Source organism: Cervus canadensis, chromosome 21 (genome assembly GCF_019320065.1).
Source record: "Cervus canadensis isolate Bull #8, Minnesota chromosome 21, ASM1932006v1, whole genome shotgun sequence".
Taxonomy (NCBI): Eukaryota; Metazoa; Chordata; class Mammalia; order Artiodactyla; family Cervidae; genus Cervus; species Cervus canadensis.
The window spans coordinates 47,687,633-47,708,486 of record NC_057406.1 but is presented as its reverse complement, the minus strand read 5'-3'; the positions used below and the strand labels follow the sequence as shown (position 1 = coordinate 47,708,486).

The 20,854-nt window shown below is 37.3% G+C and overlaps 1 protein-coding gene and 1 pseudogene across 18 annotated transcripts in view; one reads left to right on the top strand and one right to left on the bottom strand.

The window, feature by feature from the left end:
* Positions 1-20,854, top strand: part of ANKS1B (ankyrin repeat and sterile alpha motif domain containing 1B) — a 1,065,346-nt gene that overhangs the window by 333,293 nt on the left and 711,199 nt on the right. The window lies entirely within an intron of this gene.
* LOC122423829 lies at positions 15,037-19,187 on the bottom strand (annotated as a pseudogene).

Below are 20,854 nucleotides of genomic sequence, written 5' to 3'. Positions count from 1 at the left end.
AGCCATCTCATCCTCTGTCGTCCCCTTCTCCTCCTGCCCCCAATCCCTCCCAGCATCAGGCTCTTTTCCAATGAGTCAACTCTTCACATGAGGTGGCCAAAGTATTGGAATTTCAGCTTCAGCGTCAGTCCATCTAATGAACTCCCGGGACTGATCTCCTTTAGGATGGACTGGTTGGATCTCCTTGCAGTCCAAGGGACTCTCAAGAGTCTTCTCCAACATCACAATTCAAAAGCATCAATTCTTCGGCACTCAGCTTTCTTTATGGTCTAACTCTCACATTCATACATGACCACTGGAAAAACCATAGCCTTGACTAGACGGACCTTTGTTGGCAAAGTAGTGGCTCTGCTTTTTAAGATGCTGTCTAGGTTGGTCATAACTTTCCTTCCAAGGAGTAAGTGTCTTTTAATTTCATGGCTGCAATCACCATCTGCAGTGATTTTGGAGTCCCCCAAAATAAGGTCAGCCACTGTTTCCCCATCTATTTCCCATGAAGTGATTTTAAGTTAATTCAAAGGTGACCATTTTTTTAAACTAGATGAGCCTGATCTAATCAGATGTGTTCTTTAAAGAGAGATGTTTTTTTTGCTGGCCTAGAAGAAAGCAGAGTCATGCTGTAAATTGCCTTTGACTAGGAGACAGGTAGCCTATACAAACTGTGAGCCTTAGTCCTACAACATCAAGGATCTGAATTCTCCCAGTGATCTTGGAAGAGAACCCTGAGCTCTAGATAGGAAGGCTGACCTTCCTATCTACATGTGTGGAGAACTGTTATCCTATGCCTGTGTGTGTGGAGTGTGTTTGTGTGTTCGTCACTCAGTCGTGTCTGACTTTTTGGGACCCTGTGGGCTGTAGCCCACCAGGCTCCTCTGTCCATGAAGTTTTCCAGGCAAGAATACTGGAGTGGGTTATCATTATTTGTTGAGAAGATGGAGGTAAGATAACTTTTCTCTTTAGGTTTATATGTTCATAGACGAAGAAGAATTGTGCTCCAAGAGCTGAACATAATGGATTACACTGAAGCCTTATCCCCATCTGATTTAGATGGTGTGATTTTAGACTTCGTGCTGATGAGATGTTGGACTCTGAGTTGGCATGTCTTATTGGCTACAATGTGCTCAGTTCCTTACATATAATGCCTAGTGAATAGCAGCATATGAATATGTGTAATTCTTCCTGGACATTATTATCTTGAACATCAATTTTGGAACAATAGGGAAATTAATTTTTATGATTATTAAAGAAGAAGAATCAGGCTTCCCAGGTGGTTCAGTGGGTAAATAAACTGCCTGCAATGCAGGAGATGCAGGAGACACAGGTTTGATCCCTGGGTTGGCCCTATCCCTGGAGGAGGGCGTGGCAATCTTCTTCAATATTCGTGCCTAGAAAATCCCCGTGGACAGAGGAGCCTGGCCGGCTACAGTCCATAGGGTTGCAAAGAGTCAGACATGACTGAAGTGACTGAACAGGCAAGAAGAGTCTGGTTTTTGGATAATGTTTGATTCACCCAAGTAAATGCCATCCTAAGGAAACTTGGTTGGGCACCCAAATATATTTCTCCAAGAGACAGTAACTCTTCAGCTTCACTGGGCACCTTGTTTAGAATTTTACAATTTTCTTTACCTGAAATCCCATATTTAATCTAGAAGGTAATTAAGAACCAGATCTGGGAAAGATAATGTGATTGTGTTAGAAGGGCTCTTGGTAAAAGTAGTATTAGTAAGAGTAATGAATTTTAATTAATTAATTAACTTGGTTGCATCAGTTCTTAGTTGCAGCACCTGGGATCCTTGATCTTTGTTGTAGCACGCAGGATCTTTAGTTGTGGCATTTGGGATCTAGTTGCCTGACCAGGGATTGAATCTGGGTCCCTTACACTAAGAGTGTGGAGTCTTAGCCATGGATCACCAGAGAAGTCCTGAGTATAAATAATTTCAACTTTGAGAAATCTCAAGGCATGGCAAGGAGGGGCGTGCAGTAATCTATGAAAGATTCTGGTTTGTTGTGCTAAAACCAGGAATGAGTTAGGAATTAGTAGAAGAAATGGTCCTTATAAGGTTTACTAATAGCCAGAAAATCTAAATGTGTTGTTATCCAGATAAGAATAAATCATATCTATATGTTTATCCTGGTTATAGATGTAGATTAAATAATGCATATCTAGAACTACAGAATAGAGAAAATATATGTCTGTTCTATATATCATGGACAACCACTAACATGAATTTCTTAACTAATTCTCTTGGGACTTTTTCTAGCTATGCATATACATTATTAATTTTATTTTTGACTTATATGAAAATTGAGATAGATTTATATTTAGTTTTGGAATGATTTTTTCGCTGAGCAATCAATTTGGGGCATTTGTCTGAAGATAGGCAGGTAGTAAATAAACTGATCAATCTACCCCCATTCTCCTTAATAACATTGCACAGCTATATTAAAATTTACATATCTATCTGCTATTGATGGATGTAATTTGACCATATTCAAATTTCACTTTGTAAACAGTTCAAGAAGTGTTTTTCTATGTGCATTTTGGCATATTTCTGTGAGTTCAGTAATGCCACATGTAGGTATGAGCTCTAGGGAAACTTTCATTCAACATGCATAGAAATATCAATTGTACACTGTAATAGTGAAAAAAAAACAATCACAAAACTGATAAAATCAAAATTTCTGTTTTTGGGGAACTAGATGAATAAATGAAGAAATATCAACGTCTAGAAAAGTGTAAAGAACAGTAGATCAGTAAACCTCAGTTACTACATCTGGAAAATGAACAAAACTTTCAAACAAAAGTTTCAAAGTCTTCGAACTTTCAGTGACAAGAGCAAGTGACAGAATAATTACATATGATACCATCTTTGTAGTTTTAAAAGCACGTACATCAGTACAGTACCTTATTATTGTGGACAAATACTCAGTAAAAATGGGTGGGAAAGATATTTACCAACTTTATTTTAAAGGTTAGCTTTAGGAAAGGAGGGAGAAAAATGGGATCCAGATAATGTTCTAAAGAAAGTGAAGTCAGTCGCTCAGTCGTGTCTGACTCTGTGACCCCATGGACTGTAGCCTACCAGGCTCCTCTGTCCATGGGATTTTCAGGTAAGGATACTGGAGTGGGTTGCCATTTCATTCTCCAGGAGATCTTCCTGACCCAGGGATTGAACCCAGGTCTCCCGCATTGTAGGCAGACACTTTACCGTCTAAGCCATGTTCTAAGGGAATTGCAACTGAATATGATGTTTTATTTTCTAATAAAATCTTGAAAGTCTGTGTTTGACTTTGAAGAATGTGTGACTTTGTGAAAAAGAAAGTGAATCTATGGAAGTAATGTTATAACAAAGATGTTTAGAGCAGTAGACAGTGCTGTACTGTGCTTGGAGATTACAGAAAATTAATATCACAAGGAAAAACAAGGAAAATAAACAAGCAGACCTCACTGTACATTCACAGTCAATTACAGATCAGTCTCTCTTCAAAAAACATCGTTAACTTGAAATTGTCTTCTAGCCTGTAAGAGCAATCAAATTAGTACCCCAGATATGCTTCCGTTTTGAATTTTTTCTTAGTACTTTTATAAAAATGTTTACTTTAAATATTCTTGTGATCTACATCAGTCCCTTCTTTTCTGAACTACTGAAAAATCTGATAGCCTTCCATCGTATATCTTTTTTTCTACAGTTACTTTATGAATCTTACTTTTAATTCCAGTTTAAATTTAAAGTCCTTTAGGGGTAGAGATTTTATCATAACTCTTTTCTGATATTACCTATTAGTTTTAAATACTTCTGTATGGTTTTTCCCCCGAACCTAAGCAGCAGTGCTTATCATCACCACCCACTGAGATTTTTTTTTTTTTTAAGTGGTGGTAGGTTCCTCCATCATAGAAAGATCTCAGTATCATAGAAAGATTTCAGACTTTTGTTTATTAACTGCATTATGTGGACAAGCTACCTGTCTTGCTGAACCTCAGTTCCCTCTTCTGAAAGTAAGCGTAGTAATAAAACCTACCACATTGGATTGTGTAAAGCTTAAATAAGAAAATAGCTGTAAATCACGAAGTTAATATAGTACCTGTAACACAGCACACTTTCAAAATATGCTAATTTTTCTTTCCTTTCCCTACCCCGAAACAGAAATAATAGCATCAATTTTATGTAATTGTTTTAGTAAATTATTTTTATATAAATATTTTAATTTATGTGTTCTAGGCGGTTAAAACAGCAGTTGTCTGCTTAATGGCGATCTGAAGTCTGGCCTGCACACCAAATCTGCCACTGCTTAGTTTTTCTAAATAAAATATTATTGGAACACAGCAACATCTATTCAGTTACATAGTGTCTGCTTCTCTGCTATATCAGCAGAGTTGAGTAGTCACATCAGAGACCATATACAAAGCTAAAATATTTACCATCTGACCTTTGATCTGATGTACCTGATCTATAAAGAAATTCAAAAGCCATGGGGAAAAATATTGGTTAATTATATTATTAAATAATGGTTGATTCCAGTCTTCCAAACCCTCTCAACTAAGGTTCCTAGTGAAGTTTCAAATATTTGGATGCTGCATAATACCAACCTCAGTTCAGTTCAGTTCAGTCACTCAGTCGTGTCCGACTGTTTGCGACCCCATGGACCACAGCACGCCAGGCCTCCCTGTCCATCACCAACTCCCAGAGTTTACTCAAACTCATGTCCATTGAGTCAGTGATGCCATCCAACCATCTCATCCTCTGTCGCCCCCTTCTCCTACTGCCCTCAATCTTTCCCAGCATCAGGCTCTTTTCAAATGAGTCATTTCTTCACATCAGATGGCTGAAGTATTGGAGTTTCAGCTTCAGCATCAATCCTCCCAGTGAACACTCTGGACTGATTTCCTCTAGGATGGACTGGTTGGATCTCCCTGCAGTCCAAGGGACTCTCAAGAGTCTTCTCCAACACCACAGTTCAAAAATATCAATTCTTCAGTGCTCAGCTTTCTTTATAGTCCAACTCTCACATCCATACATGACTACTGGAAAAACCATAGCCTTGACTAGACAGACCTTTGTTGGCACAGTAATGTCTCTGCTTTTTAATATTCTGTCTAGGTTGGTCATAACTTTCCTTCCAATGAGTGTGTGTCTTTTAGTTTCATGGCTGCAGTCAGCATCTGCAGTGATTTTGGAGCCCCCCAAAATAAAGTCTGCCACTGCTTCCACTGTTTCCCCATCTATTTCCCATGAAGTGATGGGACCAGACGCCATGATCTTAGTTTTCTGAATGTTGAGTTTTAATATCAACCTAAAGGATAACAAATCTTAAGCTGGTTGAGAAATGAAGGTCATCCTAATCTCCCTTTAAAAAAACTTATAAATTTTAGAAATGCTTCCTAAGGTTCTGTTGCATAGTTTCATTCCTTGTATGTTTGTTTTAGCTAGTAAAACTTTATAACATAGTAGAAGTTGATTTTATGTGGTGTTTTATTTTACTTTGGGGCTCCAACCACTATAACAAGTAGATGTAAGTCTGTTTTATTGGATGAAAAGTCCAATTTTTATGTTTCTAAATGTTGATAAATGTTTACAGCTTTTGAGAGTTTGATTTTGTGACATGTTGTTATTCATAGATGTGATTTTTTGGTACTCAATCATTGTTCTATAATGCAATTCCAAGATATAGCTTTAGGGAAATACAGTATCTTATATGACAGAGCATTTGAAATGCGTGTGAGAAGAACTAGTGAGTGGTTAAACTGCAGGTGTCATGTTCATTCAATCCATCATGTATTTGTTGTTTCATATACATTTAGTGAGAGCTTTATTATGTGCCAGACACTATGATAGACATTGAGGAAGCAGTAATGAAAAAAAAAATCAGTTCCTTGCTCTTTTGCAGTTTGTAATATCTTGGGAAGATAGATATTTCACAGATAATTACTTCATTAAAGCAACAATAAATGCAAGGCATTGTAAGAGTACATGGTAGGTGACCTGATCTAGCCATTCCCAAGACAACGATGCAAAACAGTCCTATAGAAACTGAGCCCTGGAGGAGCATTAGGAGTTATTCAGACAAAAATAAAAGAATGAGTATTCTTGGTGCAAAAGTCCACAGATAAAAGAACAAGCTTGGCATTGGCCAGGAGTTATTAATATATGATTAGAACGCAGTGTTCCAGCTGGGGAGGGCTGACTATTAAATCAAGAGAGTTAAGCAGTAGCCAGATTATGAATAACCTTGCAAACTACATTAAGAAGCAGGGCATATTCAGATTTTCATTTCAGTAAGACTGCGTAGAAAAATGGTTAAGAGATAGAACTTACTGGATAGAGTAAGACTCATTAGGAAATTCTTGTCATGCAGCTCAGAGAGTTTCATGATGCAAAAAAATGTTATTGGCTATTGTGATGGAGAGAAATATCTGCCCTTCCACTTTAGTTTCTCCATCACTTCAAGATGTACCTCAGATATCATCACTTTTTTGAAGTTTTTTTCTTCCTGTCCCAGACACTGCCACCTGTGAGGTGAGTGCCTACAGATTCCAAACATCCAACTACCTATCCCTCTAACTTGTAGTAAGCATATCCTAAGAATATGGCCTTGTGCTTTGAATGGGGATACATCAGAAGCACAGTTTCCTGTATGAAGGAGTTTACTTTTTAGTGAAGATCATAGTTCACTGTGAAAAGTGCTTTGATGGAGGCAGATGGCACCAAAGAACTACAGATATAAATTAGTCTCGTCATGGAGAAGGGACTTGTAGCTTTTAGGAAAGATTTTTTTGATGATATGACATTGATGAGCATAAAGCTGCAATTGAAGAACTGCAAACTATTTTTATATAGCTGAAATGAATGTTGACAGAGGTGGGGTAGAAATGGTGAGAATGAAATGAAAGAAGTAATCCAAAATCATGTGTTTTAAGTGTTTTTTTTTTTAATACCACTGAGGATGGTATCAATAATTACTAGCTCCCATATCTATTGTCAGGTGCCCCCACGGGGCTAGGATGCTTAGATTAGGTTAATTTGGTGTTGAGTGGAGCCTGAAATAGAATGCCATCTTTTTTGTTGTCATTAAAAAATAATCTAAAAGCTGTGGAAGAATAAAAAAAAAAATAATCCTTAGGATAGAGGGGACCTTCTGAATAAAATCAAATCAAGGAACTCAGCTGAGTAGGATAATCAAGGACAAGTAGCAAGACTAAAGGGGACTGCACAGTAAAGAAAATTTCCTGGATCTTTGAGAGCTTTTAAAGACTTCTCTAAGAAGCTTTATTCTTAATATTTGTTTTTTTTTCATTTGGGCTCCTATATACATGAGGTTAGTAATTGGGAGTAGAGAACATATCTCAATGGTGAAGGTTCTTAGAACTAAGAGTGCAAATTAGTAATGATAATGCTTGTTATGATAGACAGAGTGCCTGAATAACTATGGACAGAGGTTCCTAACATTGTACAGGAGGCAGTGATCAAAACCATCCCTAAGAAAAAGAAAGACAAAGTGGTTGTCTGAGGAGGCCTTACAAATAGCAAAGAAAAGAAGAGAAGTGAAAGGAAAAGGAGAAAAGGAAAGATATAGCTATCTGAATGCAGAGTTCCAAAGAATAGCAAGAAGAGAGAAAAAAGACTTCCTAAGTGATCAATGCAAAGAGATAGAGGAAAACAATAGAGTGGGGGAAAACACTAGCGATCTCTCCAAGAAAATTAGAGATACCAAGGGAACATTTCATGCAAAGATGGGCACAATAAAGGACAGAAATGGTAGGGACCTAACAGAAGCAGAAGATAGTAAGAAGAGGTGGCAACAGTACAGAGAAGAACTATACAAAAAAGATCTTCATGACTCAGACAATCATCACTTCTCAGCCTTTTGGCTAAGATCAAGTGTAGTATGACTCAGACATTCATGATGGTGTGATCACTCACCCAGAGCCAGACATCCTGGAGTGAGAAGTCAAGTGGCCCTTAGGAAACATCACTACGAGCAAAGCTAATGGAGGTGATGAAATTCCATTTGAGCTATTTCAAACCCTAAAAGAGGATGCTGTGAAAGTGCTGCATTCAATATGCTAGCAAATTTGTAAAGCTCAGCAGTGGCCACAGGACTAGAAAAGGTTAGTTTTCATTCCAATCCCAAAGAAATGCAGTGCCAAAGAATGTTCAAACTACTGCACAGTTACACTCATTTTACATGTTAGCAAAGTAATTCTCAAATTTCTGTAAGCTAGAGTTCAATAGTACGTGAACCAAGAACTTCCAGATGTTAAACCTGGATTTCAGAAAGGCAGAGGAACCAGAGATCAAATTGCCAACATCTATGGGATCATAGAAAAAGCAAGAGAATTCCAGAAAAACATCTGCTTCATTGACTATGCTAAAGCCTTTGTCTGTGTGGATCACAACAAACTGTGGAAAATTCGTCAAGAAATGAGAATACCAGACCACCTTACCTGCCTCTAGAGAAACCTGTTTGCCGGTCAAGATGCACTAGTTAAAATCAGACATGGCACAATGGAGTGGTTCCAAATTGGGAAAGGAGTACATCAAGGCTGTATATTGTCACCCTACTTATTTAACTTACATGCACAGTACATCATTCAAAATTCTGGGATGGATGAAGTCCAAGCTGGAATCAAGATTGCTGGGAGAAATATCCATAATCTCAGTTATGCAGATGACACCAACCTTATGGCAGAAAGTGAAGAAGAACTAAAGAGCCTCTTGATGAAGGTGAAAGAGGAGAGTGAAAAAGTTGGCTTAAAACTCAACATTCAGAAAACAAAGATTATGGTATCCGGTCCCATCACTCCATGGCAAATAGATGGGGAAACAATGGAAACAGTGAGAGACTATTTTCTTGGGCTCCAAAATCACTGCAGATGGTGACTGCAGCCATGAAATTAAAAGATGCTTGGTCCTTGGAAGAAAAGCTCTGATCAACCTAGAAAGCATATTAAAAAGCAGAGACATTACTTTGCCAACAAAGGTCCATCAAAGCTATGGTTTTTCCAGTAGTCATGTATGGATGTGAGAATTGGACCATAAAGAAGGCTGAACGCCAAAAATTGATGTTTTGAACTGAGGTGTTGGAGAAGGCTCTTGAGAATCCCTTGGACTGCAAGGAGATCCAGCCAGTCAATCCTAAAGGAAATCAGTTCTGAATATTCATTCATTGGAAGGACTGATGCTGAAGCTGTTGCTCCAATCTTTGGTCACCTGATGCGAAGAGCCGACTCATTAGAAAAGACCCTGATGCTGAGAGGGTTTGGAGGCAGTAGGAGAAGGGGTTGACGGAGGACAAGATATTTGGATGGCATTACCAACTCGATGGACATGAGTTTGATCAAGCTCCGGGAGATGGCGAAGAACAGGGGAGCCTGGCGTGCTGCAGTCGGTGGGGTTGCAAAGAGTCGAACGCAACTGAACAGCAACAGCAGTGCTTCTTAAAAACACAGATTTGTACCCAACTCCTCAATTTTGATTAAGTAAATCCAGGGAGAAGATGGGAGTATGAATTTTGAGCTAGCACTGCTGGTGATTTCATGTAAGTGCTGGTTATCCTTCCACTGCTTTATGTAACCAGCATGTCTATGACTCATATCATTTTATGGAGACATTGATAGAAGTGTTACACAGGAAGCTCGGTGAACAGAGCACTGTGGGAACTCCTGGAGATCTAATTAATCGCATGTTCTTCATGCCAAGTATTTTTTAAAAATCTAATTGCTATTACTAACCTCGATTTCTTCATCTTGTTCACAAAATTCTTTGTCAGACACTTTGGTTTTGCAACACTTTGTTTTGTCAGTATATATAAAGCATCCCTAGAGTTGTCAGACAGGCCCTTGTTGAATAACAAAAATAAAGGAAGATAGGAATGAAAGAAAGAGGGAAGGGAGAGAGAAGGAGGTAGGAAGGGAGGGAGGAAGAAGGAAGTAACTTAGCATATCTTAATTTAGCAAATTCCATTTTTATGAATACCTGTTTATTCACTAAGACCTTAAAATCATCTGCTTAACTCAAAGAATTTTGGCAGGGACTGGTATCAAACTTCCTACTCTTTTGTCTCAATTTCTGTTTTAAAAATTGGAATAAAGACTTGCCCATTCTCAGGCTTCCCTGGTGGCTCAGATGGTAAAGAATCCTCCTGCCATGCGGGAGACCTGGGTTCTGTCTCTGGGTTGGGAAGACCTCTGGAGGAGGGCACAGCTACCCACTCCAGGATTCTTGCCTGGAGAATCCCCATGGACAGAGGAGCCTGGGGGGCTAGAGCCCATGGGGTCGCAGAGAGTTGGACATGACTGAGCAACTAAGCATAGTCTTCTGTCATCTGTTGTTCTCACTGTGATATCTGAAGAATTACAGAAGACATTAACAGCAATGAGCATGTTTAAGTTCTTTTAGTTGGTCCTGAGGTATATCATACGTGGGCTGGAGACTTGGACTTCATTCATCTGGATGATATTCTCTAACTATTGTGTGACCTATCTTGAGTTTCAGTTCTTCTTTATATTAAATGATATTCTTTTTTCAGTTTGAAGATAATTATTTTCTTTGGAACAAGTGGAAGCAAAATTGGATGTGTTGATTCTTTCTGCTGGCTGTTATTTGTTAAAATTATTTTGTCTAAGAATTTAGACAAGTTAGAGGGTATGGCAACCCACTCCAGTATTCTTGCCTGGAGAATCCCCATGGACAGAGGAGCCTGGCAGGCTTCAGTCCATGGGGTAGCCTTTCCTGTCCTTATAATTATGAATATAACAAGAATAACAATGGTATAGGCTTTTTGTCACCCGTAATATTATATATTAGTTATATAAATGATATAAAGTTTTCAGAATCTTGAAGAAAATGGTCTAGTTTGGAAGACTGAACACAACCCTGAATTATGTTTTCAGAATATTTTATAAAACAACCTTTAATTAACTCTATTTCACATCCTAATAGTAAGTGTTTGTTAACATAATGACTGTGGCACTAAAGTTGCTGAAAATTTACATGTGGTTTTTCTTGAAAGATTCATGTTCAACTATGGGATGGTATCTTTTTATTTGAATGATTTTTCTACTATAAATTTCCTTCTAATATGTCCAGTAAATCTGGATTTTATATTTTTTATTATTTTATAGATTATATAGCTCAGTTTGGATATAGGCATCTTGTAATTTATTTGTGAACTGAAAACTAAGTTACTGATGGGGGAAAAGAGAGAAAGAAATAGTTGGGGTTCAGTTCAGTTCAGTCGCTCAGTTGTGTCCGACTCTGCGACCCCATGAATCGCAGCACGCCAGGCCTCCCTGTCCATCACCAATTTCTGGAGTTTACCCAAACTCATGCCCATTGAGTCGGTGATGCCATCCAGCCATCTCATCTTCTGTCGTCCCCTTCTCCTCCTGCCCCCAATCCCTCCCAGCATCAGGCTCTTTTCCAATGAGTCAACTCTTTGCATGAGGTGGCCAAAGTATTGGAGTTTCAGCTTCAGCATCAGTCCTTCCAATGAACACCCAGGACTGATCTCCTTTAGAATGGACTGGTTGGATCTCCTTGCAGTCCAAGGGACTCTCAAGAGTCTTCTCCAACATCATAGTTCGAAAGCATCAATTTTTCAAGGGCATTTTAAGCAAGGATTGAAGGATTCTAGTTGCTAGATGAGATATAATTGTGAACAATGTCTGGTTAAAAGATAAGAAAATTGCTGCCTATTAATGACTTCTTCTCCATTTCCCCACTGTTGTATTTCTCCCTTGTATGTTCTCTTGGCAGTTCTCCAGTATTATACTCTCACAGTTGAAATGATTTTATTTAGTGTTTAAAGTCCTAGCCAGACCATTTGTTCCCCTATACTTACGTAACTTAGCATGTAATAGGAACTCAATATTTGTAGAATGAATGCTTTTTTCAGCTTCTAGTAATCATATCTCTAGTATGTATGGGAGCTAATAATTGTTGAATGTCTCACCAAGGAAATACATATATTTAACAAGGACAAAGGCAAAGAGCACGATCTTTCCCAGAGCATTACTTTCTGTATTGCTTTTAATTTTCACATATCTACTACCTACTCTTGTTCTGGCTCCAAAATTTCTTCATTGGAGAGCACTGATGAATAAATTGCCTTATTGATACTGACCCTCCAAGAAGATTTATGTTCTCAAAGAAGTTAATATCTGAAAGACTGTGTCAATAATGATAAGATTCGTATTGATATGCTTGTCAGAGATGGGAATGATATTTTGTGGAATGGAGAGTAAGTTCCTTTTGCTTCTAAAAAACACATTCATATTCCTGTCCCCCTTTTTCTCTTTTTCCCATAGATATTTTTTGAGCACCTAATTGCTAATTTATTGGAATTAGCAAAATGGTAAAAAGTGATGTGAGGGAAAGGGTCATTTGGTGGAGAATCTTCCAAGACCAGCAGAGGAATTTGGATTTGACATTTCATGCCAAGGAAATATTGCTTTCTTCAGCTAGAGAGTGACAGCAAAATTTCTAGATGTTATTTAGTTAAAGTCAGTGGAACAAACTTTAATGGTATGATTTTGTATATTTCATGTTTATCTTTAAGGAGACTGAACACAAATTAGGAAATGCTAGACCAATTGTTTTAGCTAAGCAATAGAAATTCACTATTGTTCTGCACTGGTCAGCACAGTCTGATATTTTTGTTTGGTTATATTATATAAGTCAAATCTTGTTGTTATAGGTTTATACAATTCACTTAACTATAATTGTAAGAGTTATTTGCAGCATAAGAAAACATCACTGGGATGACCCAGAGGGATGGGATGGGGAGGGAAGTGGGAGGGGGGTTCAGGATGGGGAATACGTGTAAATCCATGGCTTATTCATGTCAATGTATGGCAAAAACCACTACAATATTGTAAAGTAATTAGCCTCCAACTAATAAAAATAAATGGAAAATAAAGAAAACATCAGAGAAAGGCATAAAAGCAGAGCTCAAAAACAAAGCCAACTCTCGTACAAACATTTTTTGCATTTCCTTATTTGTTTTACATGAAGTGAAACTATAGTAAATACAGCATAACCTCTTTACCTTCTACCTTTAAAGACTACTTATCTGGAATGTATTAATAATTCTGAGATATATGTTAAGTGAAAAAGAAAAAAATACTTGATAGTTTGGAATATTTAAACGGTCTATTTCCAACAGATTTTTTTTTAGTGTACATAGAACTTGGGGATGATTCATTACTCAGTAACACTTAGTTCAATTCACTAAACATTTAAGACCGAAATGTTAGTACAATGAACATGAAAGGCTCTTTGCCATTCAGTTGAGTACTCGTATTCTGTCTCCTAGGGATGTTCTTTCAGAGTCACCCACTGCCTCCTATAAAGCCTTTGAACAGATTAGAAAAGAGCATCCCACCTTGGGTAGATTCAGCCCCCAGACAGAACTATTGCTTGGTTACAGTGTTCAGGCTAGAATTTCAGTCTCCAGTTGCCTCCTGGACCTGGCGTCTCACAATCACACGCAGCACCTCTGGGTGTTCACTTTGGTTCCCATGTTCTCCCTGGGTTTTTGATGCTCTTGTTGTTCACGTATAAAATCGTGGTCATTTCTCTGGGCAGAAAAACTTCTTAAGGTTAGAGCTTTTATTTTATATCAAAAGAAAATAAAAAACAGAAGGAATGACTGAACAGTAATGTGCATTTTTTTCATGTGTTAACTCATGTAATCCTCAAAAGAGTCCTTTGATGTAGGTTTTATTATATTACATCACTACGATTTAGAAAATAATGTTTAGTGGTTGGGTGATTTGCTTAAAGTTAAAAAGCTAAATGGCAAAAGGACAAACTTAGATGCAAGAATAGACAACTTAGGTTTAGTTCTGACACCAAACAGCAAGCAACCTTTAATAGTCCACTTATTCCTTTGCCTCGAAACAGTAAGTCATCTGAACAACCAAAACTCATCCAACCCTATAAGGTGCCCACCAAGGAATACACAGAGAGAAAGGCTTGAAGTGGTTATTTGAATAATTCAAGGGAGTATTTTCTGTATTTTTCTTCCCTTTGGGGTTCTTATGTCCTAAAGGGAAAAATTCAAGAAGTAAAATAAAGGAAAAGTTCTAGGCTTGCTTTATCCCTTATGAAATAAAGGAATCAATAAATGTTGGTTGAATGTTGAATATATTTGCTGTACTCAGAAGTTAGGTATGTGCTATAACACTTTAACCTGGGAGATAGAAAAGAAAAGCAAGAAGTTCTCTTGGTTTCTCAGATATAGAAATAGGGCTAGCCGATGGGTGCGTTAAAGGAACCTATTTTTGTGCTTTTGAAAAGAAATGATCAAGTAATTAAAATGTCTTATGCAATTAGCAGTATTTTAGGAGTATATCAGTAGTTCTATGAATTACAGTAATCTTCTTTCTCATTTCCAGTAAGTTTACCCAATGATAAATGGAGCCACATAAACAAAGAGATAGATAATTTTCCTGCGGCTCAGAGGAGAGCTACAAGAGTAGTCTAATAACTGGAAATTGTTTTGCAGAGGAAGGGTTAAAATAGCAGGCTTTTTATCCTGAGGAAGGACTTTTGAAAATGCATTTTTGAAAACTGCACAGAAAATAAATACAATTGAAAAAAATTCCGATATATTTCTTCTATGTGTCATATGAAATCCTAGGAAGAATCATTGCAATAATTATCCAAGGTAATATTCAATGTAACAAAAGAGATGTTTGGTCTTAAATGTAAATGCATTTAATTGTAGAGTGTCCAAGTTAACAAGTCAAAGGGAAAATATTAATATATGTGCACTTTCTAACAGCAAAAAATAGGCTAGTTTGTAAATACTGTATTCTTCAATGAAGAAAAAAAGATCAAGAATGAAATGTTGGATAGTCTTATCAACCAGGTCACCTTTAAAGACAACTTTTCAGGATAGCAAAAATGTGCAACAACTAAGCTTGATGCATGAAACATTCATTGTTATACTAGGGACAGTACTTTTATTAATAGAGTCCACAATTCAAAACATAGCAAATCATTATACATTAGTATTGAAGAATACCAAATATTATTTCACAACTGCCACTGTGTATTTCTTCTCATCTGACATAATCTGCACAGATCCAGGCTTGCTGTGTTTGATACAATTCAGTTCCTTTCGTCAATGAGCTTCTTTCATGATGTGCTGTTCCTGAATCTGGCTGGAGACAGTTTTGGTAGATGTTGGTGATGAGAGATACGTTTTATGGGAGGATGATGTTGAAGTTTCTCCTTTAACTTCTAGTTATAATCTGTGGCTGCTTTCTCTCATGATGTAAGCACCTAACTTTTCAGGAGCATTAGCTATCCACAGATGAGTGTTCATTTCATCAGATCCACACATAATGTACTTGCTGTCAGAAGTCCATTTCACACAGATAACATGTTGTGTTCCCTTTGTGTGATAGACTTCCTCATTTCTATTTTTGTCCACAGGAAGGATTTGAATAGATTTGTCAAAACTAGCAGACGCAAACTCTTTCCCAGTGGGTGAGTAACCCACATCAAGTACTGCAGACACATGATGCATATGTACCATTATAAGAATGTCCAGTGCGTGCATATCAAAAGTATATAAGCTGTAATTTTTGCTGCAGTAAAAACAAAAGCTTCCAAAGGGTTCCAAAAAATTGTATTTGTTCTCATATCTAAGATGATCTTTTTCAGAGGAGTAGCTTTCCTCATATCATATAGTGCTATATTCCTATCAGAACAACTTCACAAGAGAAGTGTTTCAGTTGGGTTAAATTTAACACTGCTTATACGGTCAAATCCTCAAGTCATTGAACATATAGGATTGGTTCTTTGTTCATCCCAAGTGTCTACTTGCTGTCCACATTTGGCAAAACAGCTTTTTTCCAGTGATGATCAATTCCTGTATATGCTATCTTTCCTAGTATTGTAGGCAGTGGTTCCTCCTCTTCTCCATAACTTGGTCCATCCATTTTCCATTGCTTGGCAGTTTTGTCATCATCAACGGTAAAAAAATGAAGTCCCACAACAGTGAGTACCTACTCCCTGTACAAAAAGACCTTTATGTGCTTGTATTGTACTAATATATTTTCATCTAGTGAAGTTCCAAATTTTAACCTATCTCCATCACATGCCCTAGAAAGGATATTAGCCAGACTCTCTGGATGCTTTGCCCAGCAACTGACTCCATCTCAGTGACCGTCCAGGGAAGCAAGGAATGGTTTTGCAAATACCTGCTCCAGTTTGGTATCATTTAAAGCTCTTACATATTCCTGTGGGACCTCAAAATGTTGTAAAGTAGGCTCATGGTTTCTTGGTACTCTTTGTAAGTCCAACTTGGTTTCACAGATGTAGTTGTCTGGGTTCAGACTCAGCATCTTTACTTTTATCTTGCTGCTAATTCTCCCCGAATCTCATGAGCTTTCATCTCTAGGTCCCAGTTGCCATGGCCTCCTCCACCAACACATGCTGCTTCTCCCAAGTTCCTTCTTTTATTAATTTCTAATTTTATTATTCTGTGATCAGAGAATATATTTCATATGACTTCATTCCTTTCAAATTTATGGTACTTATTTTGTGGTCTAACATGCAGTTTATTCTGGAGAATGTTCCATGTCCACTTAAGAATACTGTGCATTTGGTAGAATGCCCTATAGCTAGACATCTGTTAGATCTAGTTGATTTATGGTGCGGTTCAAGTCTTCTTTTTACTTCTTGATCTTCTGCCTAATTGTTCTATTCATTATTAAAAGTGGAATATTCAATTCACCAATTTTTATTGTTGAATTGTGTATCTTCCCCTTCAATTCTGTCAGTTTTTGTCTCGTGTTTTAGGACTCTCTTAAGTGCATGTGTGTTTATATGTTTTGTTCTCCTAATGGATTGACCATTTTAGCTTTATAAATTTATAACATGTTCTATTTTAAATCTCTAGTAACAATTTCTGTCTTAAAGCTTCTTTTGTTCAGTGTTAGCATACTCACTTTATATTTGTTTGGGTTATTGTTCTTATGGTATATCTATCCTTCTCTATCTTTTTACATTAAATCTATTAGTGCCCTAGAATATAAAACATTTCTCTTGTAGATGCTATGTAACTGGATTATTAAAAAACAAACAAAAAAAAACTATCCTACCAATCTTTGCCTTTGGTTTGCAGTGCTGTGTACACTTACAATTAATATAATTACCAGTAAAGTAGGACTTAATGTCCTTAATAAAATGGAAGCATTTTATTCTTTCTTTGCTGTGTATTATATCCTTTTTCTTTCTTTTTCTCATTTTTTCTTTTCCTTTGTGTTAAAGATATATTTTCTAGTTTACCATTTTAATTCCCTTGGAGCTCCTTGCATTATTTTTGTTATTGTTGCTATTTTCTTAGTGGGTCATTATAGTTAATCAGTTCAGTTCAGTTCAGTCGCTCAGTTATGTCTGACTTTTTACAACCCCATGAACTGCAGCATGCCAGGCCTCCCTGTCCATCACCAACTCCCGGAGTTTACCCAAACTCTTGTCCATTGAGTCGGTGATGCCATCCAGCCAACTCATCCTCTGTTGTCTGCTTCTCCTCCTGCCCTCAATCTTTCCCAGCATCATGGTCTTTTCAAAAGAGTCAGATCTTTGCATCAGGTGGCCAAAGTATTGGAGTTTCAGCTTCAACAGCCATCAGTCCTTCCAATGAACACCCAGGACTGATCTCCTTTAGGATGGACTGGTTGGATGTCCTTGCAGTCCAAGGGACTCTCAAGAGTCTTCTCCAACACCACAGTTCAAAAGCATCAATTCTTCCGTGCTCAGCTTTCTTTATGGTCCACTCTCACACCCACACATGACTACTGACATGTCCATGACTGAAGCGACCTAGCACGTTCATGGACTTTTTTTTTTTTAAGGACGCAGCTAATAGCACTTCTCTAAATTTTTGTTTATCTGGAAATGTCTTAAATATCTTGATTTTCTGAAGTATAGTTTTACTGAATATAGGATTCTTGGTTGACATTTTTTTTCTTCCAGCATTTTGAATGTTTCAACTCATTGCCTCTGGACTCCGTGATTTCTAAAAGTTAGCTATTAATCTTACTGTGGATCCCTTCTACAAGATGAATCATTTTTCTCTAGTTGATGTCTCATGAGTCTGTCTTTGTTATTCAACACTTTGACTATGTGTCTATGTGTAGATCTCTTTAAATTTATCTTTCATGAAGTTTGTTGAACTTTTTGGATATGTCGATTAATTTTTTTCCTTCAAATGTGGAATAAATTCTACACAAATAGCTGCACATTTTGGTTAATTTCCAGATTTCTCAGAAAATTTATTTTAAACATTTTTTTGTGAATATTCTTGTTGCTTTTATGGTGGAATAGATTTTCAGAGATATTTATTTCTTCTAGAAATGCTTCTTCCTGGCCTAGAAGAGCCTAAGATTAAGTCATGCTTAAATTTAGTGTTAAGCTGAACCAATAAGCAGATAAACTCAGATAAAGCAGAGTACTGGCAAGGAGTTTACTGAAAGGTGAAATAAAGTAGGTAAGATTGGTAAGCTAAAGGGGAAACTAAAAAGTTTTATTTTGAGTTAAACTATTTGGAAGTACTTGAGTTCATTGACCATGAGTAATGTGAGAATAATGATGTTTGAAGATTATTCTAATGGTTTTATGTAGAGTGAAAAGAAGTGAAGCTGTACAAGAAGGTAGATGAGTTTAATGGCAGTGCCAACAATGTACATGTGTGATGCCAAGGCATGTCTTAATATGTCTTAACATGGCATCCATTGACATAGAAACACAAGGGTAGAAATGCAAGGGTAGATCAGTCATAGGATTTGGTGGTGGACTGAATCTGTGGAGTAAGGGAATAAATGAGTTTCAAAAGATACAAATATTGCTGCTCTGTTTTGTCAAGATGATGGTAGAGTAATGTTAATGAGGGTAATGAAAAAGCAGATGTATGGCAGATTTTTATTTTGACATCTTTTTTAACTAACTGTTTCTTCTTAACCTTCTTGTACCAGGCATGTGATCATAAAAAGTAAATTAATAGTTGTATTGGATTTTAAAAACAGGGTCTAATACCATCAAAAGCTAAATAGTATTATGAGGCTTCCTAAATCACATTAATTTAGAAGAAAGAGAGGAAAAGGAAAGTTTTTTTTTTTAATTCTAAAGATATTCCAAGATGTTTATTGTATTAACTTACTTTTCTGACATGTGATTCTCTGGCAAAGCAGATGTAAAAAATCTACAGCTTTGTTAGTACAAAAAAATTGAGATTTAATTACTGTGTGTAGAAATGATAGGTTCACAGCCTTGAATGTGTATTAATAGAACGTTTTAATAATGTATCTTTTATAAGTGAAAGAGTCTTGGGTTCAAATTTCTCATTTCTTAGAACACAATGCTTTTTTTTTGGTCAGCGTGTAGATTCATTATTGTTTTTCAAATGATTTTCTTCTTTTATTTTCCCATAGCCCTTGAGGGAAATGACTATCAATGAGAATGGTTGCTTTAATCTCTGTGAGTGAGAAATGTCAATTCCTATGTGGGATCAAAGTCATATTTCTGAACTCTTCCCTAACCTCCAAGCGTTTTTCATTGAGTTGTTCACTTCTGTATGTACATCTAATAAGGGAGATAGAAGTACAAATTTCCATGTTGCACTTGTACCACAGTCTTCTTCAACAATATTTTAAATAATTATGTTATTCATCAATGTTTATGCTCATCCAGATTTTTCAAAACATTAAATTACAGGGACTTCCCTGGTGATCCAGTGGTTAAGACTCCATGCTTCCAACAGAAGGATATCCTTGGGGAGGCACTGGAATCCTTAGGAAGTAAAACAGCTGTTATAAAATTCATAGTTTTATTCAACAAGTATTTACTGGATGATTATTGTTGTCCTCTAATAAGGCTACAGTCTGGAGCTATAACACCTATTTTTAGGGATGATATGAAGCTATAGGGGGTTTCCTTGGTGGCTTAGTGGTAAAGGATCTGCCTGCCAAAGCAGGAGGTGCGGGTTCAATCTCTGGGTCAGGAAGATTCCCTGGAGAAGGAAATGGCAACTCACTCTAGTATCCTTGCCTGGAAAATCCCATAGACAGAGGAGCCTGGTGGGCTACAGTCCAAGGGGTCACAAAGAGTCTGACGTGACTTAGTGACTAAACAACAACAACATGAAGCTATAGATCACAAACTTGACCAAGCTATGGAGGTACTAGGGCCTGCAGTTTCATACAGGCGCAAAGCTTGTCTGTGACTGACTGGTTGGCTAAGTTGCTTCAGTCATGTCCAACTCTTTGCAACACTATGGACTGTAGCCCCCCCCAGGCTCCTCTGTCCATGGGGATTTTCCAGGCAAGAATACTGGAGTGGGTTGCCATGGCTTTCTCCAGGGGATCTTCCTGACCCAGGGATTGAACCCATATCTCTTAGTCTCCTGCATTGACAGGTGGGTTCTTTACCACTAGTGCCACCTGAGAAGCTTATCTGTAGATTATATAAATCATGGGTTCTACACATCCATAGCCATTTTTATCATTTTCAGATGTATATGTTTTGCTATGATTAATAAAGTGGAAATTTATTGTCACTTTTTGCTCATACATTTGTTTCAAACAACAAATTCTAAAAGTATAACTTATCTACTGGAGCTGGGCAGAGAATGCAGGATTCTTTTTCTGTATTTCATCTTCTCATGTGGAGAGACACTGATCAGTGTAACTGGGCTTCTCTCTGCTCCTACTCATTCCTCAGGAGAGTTCATATGATATGTAAATTTGGGAACAGGAACTGCGCATGTATCACTAATTCTCATTTTGATCTTCTCATCTGCAAAGAGTATGTGTAGTTGAGTTCAATAGCAGGGATCCTAT